General features: G+C 43.8%; 1 pseudogene; it reads right to left on the minus strand.

Annotated features, from left to right (window-relative positions):
- Nucleotides 1-1,019: 1,019 nt before the first annotated feature.
- On the minus strand, nucleotides 1,020-1,136 carry LOC136637103 (5S ribosomal RNA; annotated as a pseudogene).
- Nucleotides 1,137-13,697: the final 12,561 nt, after the last annotated feature.

Below are 13,697 nucleotides of genomic sequence, written 5' to 3' on the forward strand. Positions count from 1 at the left end.
ACTAATTAATTTGAAAGTTCCTTTTTTCAATTTAACATGTACTTAATAATAGAAATATATGGCTACCACTAGACATTTAAATGAAAATAATGCCTCGATAACTCATAATGAAATGAATAGAAAGCCCCAAAGAATACTGATGGTCTTATAATGCCAAAACTCTCTTCTTGAATTCTAGGTTTAGTTATCCTCTTCTAAAAAGAAAAAATAATGAAAATAAAGTTCATTGAGAGAGGGGGAGGGGTGATGACACTCTTCAGTAACTGGAAAGATTCTAGTGTGAAAATAAATTGGGAGAAAGAGATGGTTGTGTAAAGGTTTAAACTATAATGGAGCATGCTACTGTTACTTAAAATATAGATGTTAAGTCAGGTATTCCATTTCTCTTTTCCAATAACTCTTGAACACAGTAATGACAGTGAAAGGTGACTCGTGTCAAATAGTAATAGAAGAAAATTCATCTTGAACAGTCCACCTATCAACTGTACAACTGATTCTTAAGATAACTTTCTGGAGCATAATATGAATTTAAAAAAGAAGAATCAATCATGCATATAGCTAATGAGAACTGCTTAAATTAGGTTGCATGAGGCTCTTTGAGACTTTTCTCTCCCATGAGTTTTTTTTTTCACATTACATATTCAATAGAGCAAGTCCAGTTAACGTAAAGCATGCTTATGTTGCATTTACTTCAGCTGAATCAAATTAAGCATTTGCTTAACTCTCATTAAATCAATGGATTCCAGTTTAGTATTGGGCTGATCATACCCATTACTAAACAGCCCAATTTTACACAACTCCCCGCATAATGATGGAGCCGTGTCATCACTGCATCGCTATATGGGGAGTTGCATAAAATTGTATCTGTATCTTATGTGAGAGTTTTGGGTCCTGGAGGCCTTCTTGGGGCAAGGGGACATTTGTGCCCTTGCTCCAGGATAAGCCCACACCAGCATGCTGGGTCTACTTGTATCTGCTCCAATGGTTGGCAACCTTCAGTCTCGAAAGACTATGGTATAAGCCTACAGCACCCAGTATTCCCAGGCGGTCTCCCATCCAAGTACTAACCAGGCCTGACCCTGCTTAGCTTCCAAGATCAGACGAGATTGGGCATGTGCAGGGTAACAGTTGCTATCTAATTTAGCTAATGCAAATCTGAATGGACCTAAGTGCCAATTCCTATCCAATTTTCTAGTGCCAGTGTAGCTGTGCCAATGGGCTCTGCACTGCATCTTGTGGTGGAGAGGCAGACTCAGAGACCTTCTCAAGGTATGAGAACATTTGTTACCCTGGGGCTGCATTGCAGCTACACCGGTGCACCCTATATTGGCAGATTGAGGAGGGGAAGGGGGATAAGTTATCAGTGGTGGTGCTGCCTCCAATATCTCCCCTTCTTGTCCTTTATCCACTCTCCTCCTCATCCCATCTCTGCCCCGTTCCACCTCTCTCCTTCCCATTTTGCTTCTCTCCCCACCTCCTTCCTACCCTCTGTGCTAACTCACTGGTACCAGAGGACATCCTCCAGCCATGGGCACATAGACCTGGTTGCTAACTGCTTGTGGCAGCAACCAGGCCACACTGAGTGGCATGACACATTTTGCAGCAGCTGTAAAAGGCCATAAGCCAGCGGAACACATGGTCTAGCAGTCCAAGGCTCTTTTAAGATTGGGTCATAATTTTTTTTTTTTTTCAGACCGTAAAACAATCACAGCCAAGCTGGTAGATTTTGCACTTAAAACCTTCCATATAATATGATACAGCCTGGTATGTTCTGGTGATGGAATAATATGTACTTCACCAAATTAAAGCCTAGTCAATCCTGCTGATTTCTTACATTAGGTAGGATGTTTTGGAATATACTGAGGCAATAAATAATTAATATGGTCTATTGTAGAACCAGAAAGTATTTCCTGATTTATGTTTGTTTAGGTGAATATGATTTTGTTCTGCATTTTTTTTTTCTGAAGGTAAGTTTCATGTTTATGCTTTGATCTCAGGCAGCTGGAGAGGTTTTAGGGAATTTTATATTGTTTTTTCTTTTCTTTTTTGCTGTTTGATTAGCTACACTTGAGCATACTTTTTTGGGTCTTTTTTTAAAGTGTATAATAAAACTTTAAAATTTAAGATATAGTATTTTCCTTTCATATGTATTGTTTGCTTCTTTTTTATAGATGAGATTAACAGCTAGTTCTCTGTTAGCTGAGGCACCTTCTGTGTGGAATGCTGTGGAGCTAGCTCCTATATTGTTCTTAAAAAAGAAAAACAATGCTCCTTTATTCCTCTTGGCTTTCAGGTATAGCCTCCTTCACCATTTTATTATTCTTTGCCACAACATGGCAAATAGTTTTCAAAATTCAGAGATGTTTTCAAACAGGTTTCAATGTAGTGTTTAGGTCTGGTCTATTCCTCAAAGAAAAGGACTTGCATCTGGAAAAGGGCTAAAGGCTACCTCATCCAACACCCCACATATTTCCCCCCCTAATTACCTCTGTCCTTAATATATACATCTTCTAATACAGGAGCACATTCAATAAGCCCACTAATTTTTTTATCATGGCTAATAGCCATTTATTAATATATCCCCTATGAATTGTATTAATCTTCAGGGATGGGCAAGTCCAGCACAACTTGACTCGAGTCGAATCACAAGTCTCCACCCCATGCAACTCAACTCAAAAATGAGTCCTAACGAGTGGATTTTCTGAGCCCCCAGAGTGGTTGGGCAACTCAAAGACTGGAGTCTCGAGTCTTTTCCCTTTAAAAAGCCACCCATGACTCCATGAAAAAAACAGGGCTACTGCTGGTGTGTGTGTGTGTGTCAAAGTTCTCTTTAAACACTCCCCTGCTGTCCCCATCTCATCTGTAAACAAGGTGGCAGGGGGCAGGGGACACAACTGCAGGAGAGCAGGGACAGAAGCAGCAGAGGGAGGAGGGTCATATGCAGCAGCTGGGAGGCTTACCAGAATGACCCAGTCCTTTGCAGCTCTACTCAGAAGTAGTCCCATTTGCACCGGACATTCAATGAGGCTTCCTTCTCCTAAGTAACAACAGAGCCCATAAGAGCCATGTGGTTGGAAAGCGTGATAGCTTGGCTTCCCTGCCTCCCCCCCCCCTTCTCCAGTCAATTTGGAAGGCAAGAACCCCCTTGGGCTCCTCCTTCTGCTCTACTTCAATCAAAGAAAAAAATCAGACAGCCCATCCTTCATCCAATGATCATCAGAGATGGACAAGAGAGCCCGCTCCCATCTCCTCCCTCCTGCTTGATGGAAAAGGAAAACATTAACCCTTTCCTGCCTCCTGGCTGTAACTTCTCTGCTGCTCACCTGGTCAGAATGATGGCCCCACAAAGTCTTCCTTGCTGCAAAAAAGGTAGCCAAGCACATCCAGACACAGACAGACTTGAGTCTGCCTGCGTGGGGACTCATTTCTGCTCTTTCTTCAAAACAAGCCAGGCAGAGTAAACTTGGCATACTCTGCCCAGTCTCTTTCAAAGAAGAGGCCAGGCTGACAAAGGGGCAGTGGCAATGGAGCCAGCGTAGAGCACCTTGCACCCCATACCTCTTCCACCACCACCACCAGCTTCTTCCCTGCCTGCCTGCTTCTTCAAACTAGGCCAGATGACGCATGCAGGGTCTAGAAGAGGAAGTCCTCTTTCAGTTCGAGCATGCTCTATCTACTCATTTTGAAAAAGCAGCCATTCAGAAGAGGACTGCAGCAGCCCCGCTTTCTCCTTCAGACCCTCTGCCACAACTGCTTACTTGTGGCAGTAGCACTTGAGAAAGAGATGGGTCACCCCCTATTCTGCTCTGATGCCCTTGTTTGCTCGCAATTAGCAAGAAGAGGATCAACCTGCTGAGTAAAGCAGCGAGGTAGGCAATGGGATGAGGGGGGGAGATGGTGGGCAAGTGCAAGGAAACTTCTGCCAGGTTTCTTCTCCAGCCTGCTCCTTTGACACAGCCATGTTATCAAGCTTCATGGGTGGGCCAGCCTTGCAAATACAGTCATAAAGTTTGGAAGCTCAGCTTGGAAGGTTCTCTTCCACTTTTGCAATGTAAAACAGAAAGCTGGAAATGCTGAGTCATCCAAACAAATCCGGACCATCTTGGCCTTCTTCTCAGAGTAATTGTATTCTCAAACTAATGGACAATTGATGGATCCTGCCTCTCCATCAAAGGTGAACAATCAAGGTGTTTAGGTCAAACATTTCACATAAAGTTTGCTTAATGGTTCTATGTTCATTTGCTTCTTTAAATTTTTTTGACACTATATTGTGGTTCGATTGGCTTTCTAAGGATTATGGGAGGACACTTTTAACACCTTACCCTGCCATGGTCCTAAATCCAGATTGCCTAGTTCCTGCAGCTATTTACAAGGGAGAAAAACTCCATGGGCACTAGAGGGAAATGCGATTGGGACCATGATGGGGCATAGGGTTAAAGTCCCCTCTCCCTACCCTAGGGCATAATCCAGCTGCAGCACTAGCGCTGGGTGTCGCAAATATGCTGTAAGGCACATCTGCAGCACCTACAGAAGAGGAGCCACTGGCACTGCCCCACCCTCCCCAGCCCTGTTCCACCCATTCCCTGCCTCCCTTCACCCCGGCCAGCCCTTATGCAGTGCTGAGTATCAGCACCAGCTGGGCTGGCACCAGTCAGCGCTGAGCCTCAGCACTGCATAAGAGCTGGTCAGGGCAGAGGGAGGTGAGGAATGGGTGGAACAGGGCTGGGGGAGGGTGGAACCAATGCAGCCCTGCTCCACTGCATCCTATTCTCCCTGTTTTCCTTATTCTCGGGCTGCAAAGCCTAGCACAGAGGCTCTCAAGTCTGCACCAGTGTATACTTAAGAAGCCAGTGTAGCTAGTGTAGACTTAAGAAGCCCTATTGCAGAGCCTGGGACTTTCCCCTGAGAAGACCTCCGGCGGCCCCGGTGGAACCACCAGCGGTATCCTTTTTGGTGCTGCTGCACCCGGCAGAGCTGCCAGAGATAGGATTAGGCTGCTAGTCCTGTTCCAAACCAGTTGCTATTTATTGCTGAAAAAGCAAGCACAGAACCACTATAGTCTCACTTCCCGTAACATGTAGTTTGACCCTCTTTTGAATGCCTGCCTGCATCCTTTCTGTTTAATTTGTATATCAGTAATGTTATGAGACCCCATAGGAGCTTATCCTTTTTCTGTCTTTATTTGCTTTCTTCAAAAATTGTGTCCATCTCTCTCAATTATATGTTGATGACTTGGTACTGTGTGGTTCTTCCTACAAGATTGGCTTCAAAAGACTGGTCACAATCCAGCCCCTCTGTACCAGAAGAGGAAGGTAGACCTTCATTTAGTTTCTCTCTTGTTGGCTTTTCTAAAGTGATGGTTCATTGCTCTTTCTTAGGTGAACCATCAGATGGTCAAGGAGTGCTGTAGATGCCAGCCTTTTAAAAATGAAGTGAACACAACTCCTCCCCCCTCATTTATATTGTTAAGGATGAAAAATATAAGTTAAGATAATTTCGTCTAAAAAGCAGAGTTTATTCTTAAAAATTGATTGAATTGAAACTTTAAACACAAGCCCTTTAGTAGGATATTATTAAAATTCTGGTGTTGAACACTGATACAGCACTAAATTACAGATTCCTACAGTGAGTTTGGCAGTCTGTGTTCCTATTTAATTTTTGTTAGCACAAAGTATATCTTTGTTTGTTTTAGTATAATTAAAAAATCAGATGATCGCCTCATGTCTGTTAACACCAGATGTCCAGAGTATAATGAAAAGTTAATGAGTACACTGAACCACTCACATCTCTTTTATTTAAATAAATTTCCTAAGGTAGGAAAGGTTTTACACTGTATAGCAGTGATTTTCAATCACTATGCTGTGACATACCAGTGTGCCACGAACAGTCCTCAGGTGTGCCACAGGAGTTTGGGGGAGGGTCATTTATGAGTAGGGCCATTGCCATCAGTGAGCGCCTGCCATCAGTGCAGTGTGCCTTGTCGATTGTCAAAAAAACTGATGGTGTGCCCTGACAATTTTGGCACCTTGTCAGTGTGCCATGAGATGAAAAATGTAAAAAATAATTGCTTTCAAGAAAATAAAATTCAAAGACACTGAATTAGGAGATAGAGCTGCTCCTCTTTAATTTAAAACACATGCACATATTAAAATATATCTTGAGAAATGGGAGTCCCGGTTAAGCCAGAATCTTCATCCCTACTTTCTGCCAGTTGTTCAGAGAGTTGGTGTAATGTAGTGGCTAACAGCACAACCCTGTGCATGTCTATTCTAAAATAAACTTCAATTAGCTCAATGGGACATACATCCACATACAAATGGGGATATAGGATTGCAGCCTCAGACACTGGACCAGGACTTCCCTAGTTTGAATCTTATCTCTGTCCCGAAATCACTTGGTGGCTTTAGGTCACCATCTGCCTCAGTGCCCCAGCTGCAATGTAGAGATCAATATACTTGGAAGGCAGGGAGGGGACTGAATGGGGAGAGAGAGGATGATAATGGGCAAGAGTGGGTGAATTAGGCCTGGGAGGGGGGCAGGATTGGTAATGCCAGTGCGCACCATGTGCTATCTCCCTTCCCACGACTGAACTGCTGACATAGATCCATTTGAACTTGCCTTAGCACTTTTGTGGGCACAGATCTGAGTAGACCCGTTACACTGGCTGGTGCTTTCCAGCCAATGTCCACTTATCTTGCGGAGACTTCCAGCAAGCAAAATTCCCCCACAGGATGCAGCTGTGTCAGTGTGGTGGAATTTAGTTAGGGTTGGGATGCCCGTAACTTCTAAAGCATCTTCCAGCTCTAACATTCTATTGTGCCTGGAAAGCCAATGAAGATGAATGTGATATGGTCCAGCAGAACCTAGTGCAGGGGTGTCAAACTCATTTCATACAGAGGGCCGAATAGCATTCATGATGCCTGCTGAGGGCCGAAAGTGATGTCATTAAGCAGGAAGTGATGTCATTAAACAGTTCATGACCAAAAATAAGCACTTTTTTCTCACTTAGGAACTCAATAGCTGCAAATGACAGAAGAGAAAATATTCATAACTTGATTATATTCAAGATATGGGAGAGCTCAATTTCAAGTGGGTTGCACTTTCAGCATGGCTCAGCAGTGGAGAGCCTGAGGGCTGGATAAAAAGCTTCCGCGGGCCACATCTGGCCCCCGGGCCTTATGTTTGACACCCCTGGCCTAGTGGCTGAATTCTGTACTAGCTGAAGTTTCCAGACAGTCTTCAAAGGTTGCCCCAAATAGAAAGCATTACAATAATCTAATCTAGACAATATCAATGCATGGGTAACTGTAGCCTTGATTCCCATGAATGCACTTTGACACAAAAAAAAGACATTTGGACACAGACATGGATAGGGATAGCAAGCATTTATTTTTCCTTGCACATCTTTATTTTCTGCATCAGGGAGCTTCTTAGTTTTTAAGTATTTCCTCTCATGTGAGAAATCAACTACGTCCCAATGCAAGGAGAACTGTTGAGAAGAAATAAATATCATATTAAATAAGCAATGTTTAATTCCATCGTGTGTATCTTTCATATGCATGGAGAACCCTTTTTATTTAGGTTGGCATTGAGTGATTGAGACTATATTGGGTTGGGTGGAGAGGTTAATGTAAAGTGCTTTACTCTGTTTTATCTCAAGATGTGCTGTGCATGTGTATGCATGTTGTGTATCCCCCACCTTCAGAAAGGGACAGGCAGCAAATGTAAAGAATTAAAAATGAAAATGAGGAACCTAGCTAGATGCTGTAACTTGTCTAAGAGTACAGAATGTAAAAATCTGAGCTCTCATGCTCCAGTTAATTAATGGGATTATGTCTTCAAGAGGATCAACACCTACTTATGCCTTCATTATAAACATTTATCTAGCTGGATTTGACAGAATGCAAACCTAGGCACCAGACACAAAGATCAAGACTGAATTGACTGCATACTAAATGCTTTCTTGAGGAGTTTATTTAGCTACACAGGGAAAATGATCAGTTGAGCAATTAAAAAGTGAGTCTTACCAAGTTAAGTTTCTCATCTAATGCATCTTCCAGTGTTTGCAGTAGCCAATGATACTCTGTCTTTGTTGACTTCAGTTATTATTGACTGAAACTCCAAGGGCCTGTTTTCACTTTATGCTGGCGGCACAGGATGTGGTGTGATGCTAATCCATGCCACCAGAATATTGACAGAAACTCCAGCAGGCCACATGGACAGAAGCTCATGCCCCTCTGTGATACTAGGGCAATGCTGATGTGGCAAGGAGCCACAGCAAACAAGGAATACAGGTAAGAAGAACAGCCCTGGTGGGTCAGGCCAATGGCCCATCCATCTAGTCTAGTAACTCATAGTGGCCCACCAGATGCCACAGAGAGCACTCAGGACATCAAGATACCGATATCATGTTGCCATTTCCTTGCATTTGGAATTCAGAGATAGTTTACCTGTAAAGCCTGGAGGTTGCATACAGTCATCATGAACCTTTCCTCCATAAATCTGTCTAATCCCCTTTAAAAGCCAGCTCTCATCATGATATCCTGCAGCAAAGAGTTCCACAGATTAATTACATGCCACGTAAAGAAATATTTCCTTCTGTCCATTCTAACTCTCCTGCCAGTTAATTTTAGTGGATGACCCCTGGTTCTGGTGTTGTGTGAGAGGGGAAAAAAACTTCCATGTATCCACTCTATTCATCCCATGGATCTGTCTCAATCATGTTATCTTGCAGGCATCTTCTTTCTAGACCAGGGGTGCCCAAACCCCGGCCCTGGGGCCACTTGCAGCCCTCAAGGCCTCTCAATGTGGCCCTCAGGGAGCCCCTAGTCTCCAATGAGCCTCTGGCCCTCCAGAGATTTGTTGGAGCCCACACTGGCCCGACACAACTGCTCTCAGCGTGAGGGCAACTGTTTGACGTCTCACATGAGCTGTGGATGAGGTCTCTCTCTACTGCTTGTTGTTTCACATCTGTGATGCAGTAGCAAAAGGAAAAGCCAGTCTTGCTTTGTGCAAGGCCTTTTATAGGCCTTGAGCAATTCAAGACCTTCTTTCATTCATAGACGTTCATCTTTAATATATTCATTTATGTAAACTTATGTAAATTTATTTAAATTTTAAATGTAAATTAATTCTTTTTTTCCCCCGGCCCCCAACACAGTGTCAGAGAGACAATGTGGCCCTCCTGCCAAAAACTTTGGACACCCCTGTTCTAGACTGAAGAGCCCCAAATGCTTTAGCCTTTCCTGGTAAGGGAGGTGCACCAGCACACTAATCATTTTGGTCGCTCTCTTCTGCACCTTTTCCAGTTCCACTATATCCTTTCTGAGATGTGGCAGCCAGAAGTGGACACAACCAGATGCGGCATTGCCATTGATTTGTACAATAGCATAATTTGGGTGGCATACTGTTTAGGTGCGTTGCCACCTTAACCCTGCCACAACAGGAGTGCCCATGAGAGAGGTGCAAAAATTGCAGCTTATGATTGGCTGCCAGGGCTGGAGGAATGGCGACACAGCTGTTGCTGGCACAGTTTGCCCTTTGTTGTCAGCCAGGTTAGCACTGTGTTAAGGTGCTCCATTTATTCAAGCCGTGGTTTGGGCTTTTATCGCAGTTGGTGATCTCCGCTGCTCAGCTGTTTGGCAGGCTTCTAATTAGCCCATTTGACAGCTATTTCAATTCCACGTGGCTTGTTTTTGACAGCCATGTATTGCTTGGTCCTTTAAGCAGACTTGAATTTGGCTGTCTCCTGAACATGGATAGGGGGCGGGAGTTGACAGCTGCAACCAGGTCATTTATCGTGTTGGTGACCAATACCAGTTGGCTGTGGTGTGGGCTGATAAAAGCCTTTTTCTATAGTGACTTTTAAAGGGCTGGTGCTTGTTTGAATTGGAGGTTTCTCTCTCCCCCCCCCCCCCATTCCCAAGCCTGTGCCTTGCATGCTTCTTGGGAGAGGGGGGGGGTTGCCCATTTTATTCTCAATTTCTTTTCTAATTATCCTGAGCATGTTTCAATGTAAGGGAACATTTGTTCCCTTACCTCCAGGCTGCATTGTAGCTGCACTGTTGCTGGAAAGTGGGATAGGATTGGGCCCTATGTCATCCTCAAGAGCAGGGGTGGGCAAACATTTTGGCAGGAGGGCCACATCATCTCTCTTACACTGTGTCAGGGGCCTGGAAACAAAAAGAATTAGGCTGCAATCCTAACCACACTTTCCGGAGAATAAGCCCCATTGAACACAATAGGAGTAGACCTGGTTAGGATTGTGAGTAGACCTGGTAGACCTTCTGAGTAGACCTGGTTAGGATTGTGCTCTCAATCTATATTTCAAATTTGAATAAATGTACATAAATTAACATAAATGAATACATTAGAGTAAACTTATATGAATGAATGAATTTTATTGAGCTTATATATAATACACATGAGAACTATAATACAGGCATGTAGAACCACAAAAACTATGAACTGTTTGCCACACACCTCTGAACTCATATAGACGAAGCCAGAGACACATGGAGACAGAAGTTCAGAGGCAACGAGGGGTGGTGATGCCCAGAGAAAAGCAGAAAGTACATGGAGACTGTGAAAGGCCTTGCTCTAACTCAGCCTGCAGCTTGCGTCTAACGGTTGCGTCTCTGGCCTGCGGCCATCCTCTTGTCCCCTGAAAGCCTCTGGCCCATTTGACTGAACATGACTAGAGTTGTGCTCTGATTGCATCTGGAGGGTGTTCTGAGGGCCGGAGAGGCTGAGTGAATGAGCCCACTCATTCATTTATTCATTCATCTATCTCTAATTTATTTATTTAAATTTTATATTTAAATTTTCTTCCAGCCCTCAGCACTGCACCAGATGTTTCATGCGGCGCGGCTCTCTGGCCAAAAAGTTGGGAGACCCCTGGCCTATACTTACATGGTTTAAATACCCTTCTGAGTGTATAGAGTGGAATTATGCATGGGTTGGAGGGTAGAATATGCATAACCTCACTTTAGATCACGTGATGGGCAGGGCCAACAGATGCTATCATCCGAAATAGGCCCATGGTCTTTTGTATACCAAAAGTTGCTGCTCCATTCTGAGCTGGTCTCCAAAAGTGGAACAGACCTGACTGTTCATACTATTGCCCTTAATGTGGATTGACAGAACTGAAGTGTGTTACAACCTAATCCTATCCACACTTTCCTGGGAGTAAGTCCCATTGACACTAATGGGACTTATTTCTGAGTAGACATGCATAGGATTGGGCTGTTAAGTTTTAGCTGGAGAGTCCATGTGCTTGTGAACATTTATGGAAAGAGAGTATATTTGAAGTATATGTATTCTCCAGCAGAACAAGCATTCAAATTCTGATCTTAAGTTTTTCATTTGTTTGGGGAGGACAGAAAAAGAATCGAAGGTGACTGAGTTATCTCCAAGGAGTGCCTGTGTTATATTTGTGCTGAGTACAGAATTAAAGCAGCGAGGGGGCAAGGGAATAACATTTTCTTTAACCTCTGGTTATTAATTCTGCTTCAGGGAATCAAAAGCAGTATTTGATAGCTTAGACAGCTACTCTGCTAAGAAGCACATTTTTACTTAACCTTTGTTGACTATAAGCTGCTCCAGGGCAAGGGAAATGTTGCTTGGTTACTCAGAATAGCTGCAAGACATGAAAGCAGTATTTTTTAGGAACTTTTTTCCTTTACAGTTGAGTAATGTTTTACACATGCTACACCATGTAGACGTATCCAACTTGGCATTTGCAGGAAGTATTATACTAGGGCAACAAAGAAACTAGAGACAATGTAATCATGGTGCGAGGTTAGACAGGGGGCCAGGCCAGTGGAGAAAGGTAAGCATAATTTTTTTGCTTACCTCATCTGCCATTCCCTGGTCGCCAGTAGGCCTACTAAGATCTACACCTGCTATTTTGCTGGTGTAAATCCTTTAGGCCAAAGGGGGTGTTTTAAGCCCAAACCGGGGACTCCAGATCTTGCAGAAATCACTGCTGCTGAGATCCATGAAAGTCTCAACCCTAGCCCAGCCCAATGCCCAGCCCGATCCATCCCTGTCGCCACCTACTCCAATGGCAGGTCTGCAGCCTGCTGCCACCAGTGTGGGATTTACCAGCTGCTGTGCCGTCAGCAGTGAGCTGCAGATTGGCAGAGTTGTTGTCATGCCAGCAGTCTGCAAGATATAGTGGCAGGGAGAGAAGGCGGGGTTTGCAGATAAATAAATAAAAATCTCGTGGATAGGTTTGGAATATTACACTCAATGTGGGTTACCAGCAGGCTAATGAGATATAAGGGAAAAACATATAAAGCCTTTTTTACTTACTTGTTGGTAGGTCTTCTAGCCATCTATGAGTCTCCTTGGACCCACACTAACTCTGTCTCAGGAGAGAAAAGGGGCAAGGTGGGTTAGAAAATGGGGAGGGGAGTTGCATCTGGCATGTGCTTTTCCCACTGAGATCACCCCTCCAGCCCATTCCCTGGCTCCTGACTTCCCCTCCCCAATTTCTCCTAAATCACCAATAACCCACCTACAATCTCCCTCCATCACCACCTTACCTGGACCAGTGGAGCAGCTTTAGTGCACACTACCATGATGGAACTTTTGCTCCACAATAGGCCTTACACAGGATCCAATGCTATAGGCCCTAGATAGAATTGGGCAGTAAGTTTCATGGCCATTTCCCCTCACTATTTACATCTTTCCTTTTTGTCTGCAACCGTGTGTATTTATGTGTGTGTGCATGCACTTACCAGCTGAGGAGGACACTCTATGCATTGATCTGATTAAGTGGACTGTAGTCCACAGAGGGTTATACAATATTTCTTAGGTTTTGGTTTGTTAAGATTCATAATTTTTTTGCTGTAACAGATGAATATGGTTATTCTTATGGAATTTATGTTTCCCAGTACCTGCAAATGAACCAGTTTGGCAGTGTGGTAAGCTTCTGTGTTGGTGTGTCCAACAGGAATATCGTTTTCTATACGGTGGGTCCTTTCCTATTAATAGGAAAATGTACTTTGCATTCAGAACGTTTGTGTTTCAGTCCTGGCATAAGGGTCATGCCCAGGTTCAGGGAGCCCTTGGCAAACTGCCCTTCAACCTGAATGAGTCCTAAGAAAGGCACTCTGCCACTCTGCATGAAAGCAATGAGCACTGAGGTGGTGTCAGGGCTCCTGACACTGAACCTGCCCAGCATCTCCAGATAAGACTGAGAATGATTGGTGTTTGAAATCCTGGAGAGCTGTGGCCAATCACAGTAGGAATTCTTAACCTAGATCAGCCATTTCCAACCACTGTGCCATGACCCACTGGTGTGCCACGAATAGTCTGCAGGTATGCCGCAGGAGTTTGGGGAAGGGTCATTTATTAGTAGGACTATTGGGGGATATGAGCCCCCCAGCAACAGCATGGTGTGCCTTGTCAATTGTCAAAAAAAATGATGGTGTGCCTTGACAATTTTAGTACCTTGTCAGTGTGCCCTGAGACAAAATAGGTTGAAAATCACTGACCTAGATGGTCAAATGGTCTAACTCAATATAAAATAGCTTTGGGTGTGCATGTTTTTACCTGCACACATTTAGTGCTTACAGTGATTCTGTTCACAGATGTCTGGAGCTTTTGCATAAAAAGGAAAGTGTGGGGCAAACCAGCTTTTATAAAGGAGACATCCAGAACCTGAATTTTAGTTTTTTAGCAGGTGTAGA

This window comes from Tiliqua scincoides, chromosome 1 (assembly GCF_035046505.1).
Source record: "Tiliqua scincoides isolate rTilSci1 chromosome 1, rTilSci1.hap2, whole genome shotgun sequence".
Taxonomy (NCBI): Eukaryota; Metazoa; Chordata; class Lepidosauria; order Squamata; family Scincidae; genus Tiliqua; species Tiliqua scincoides.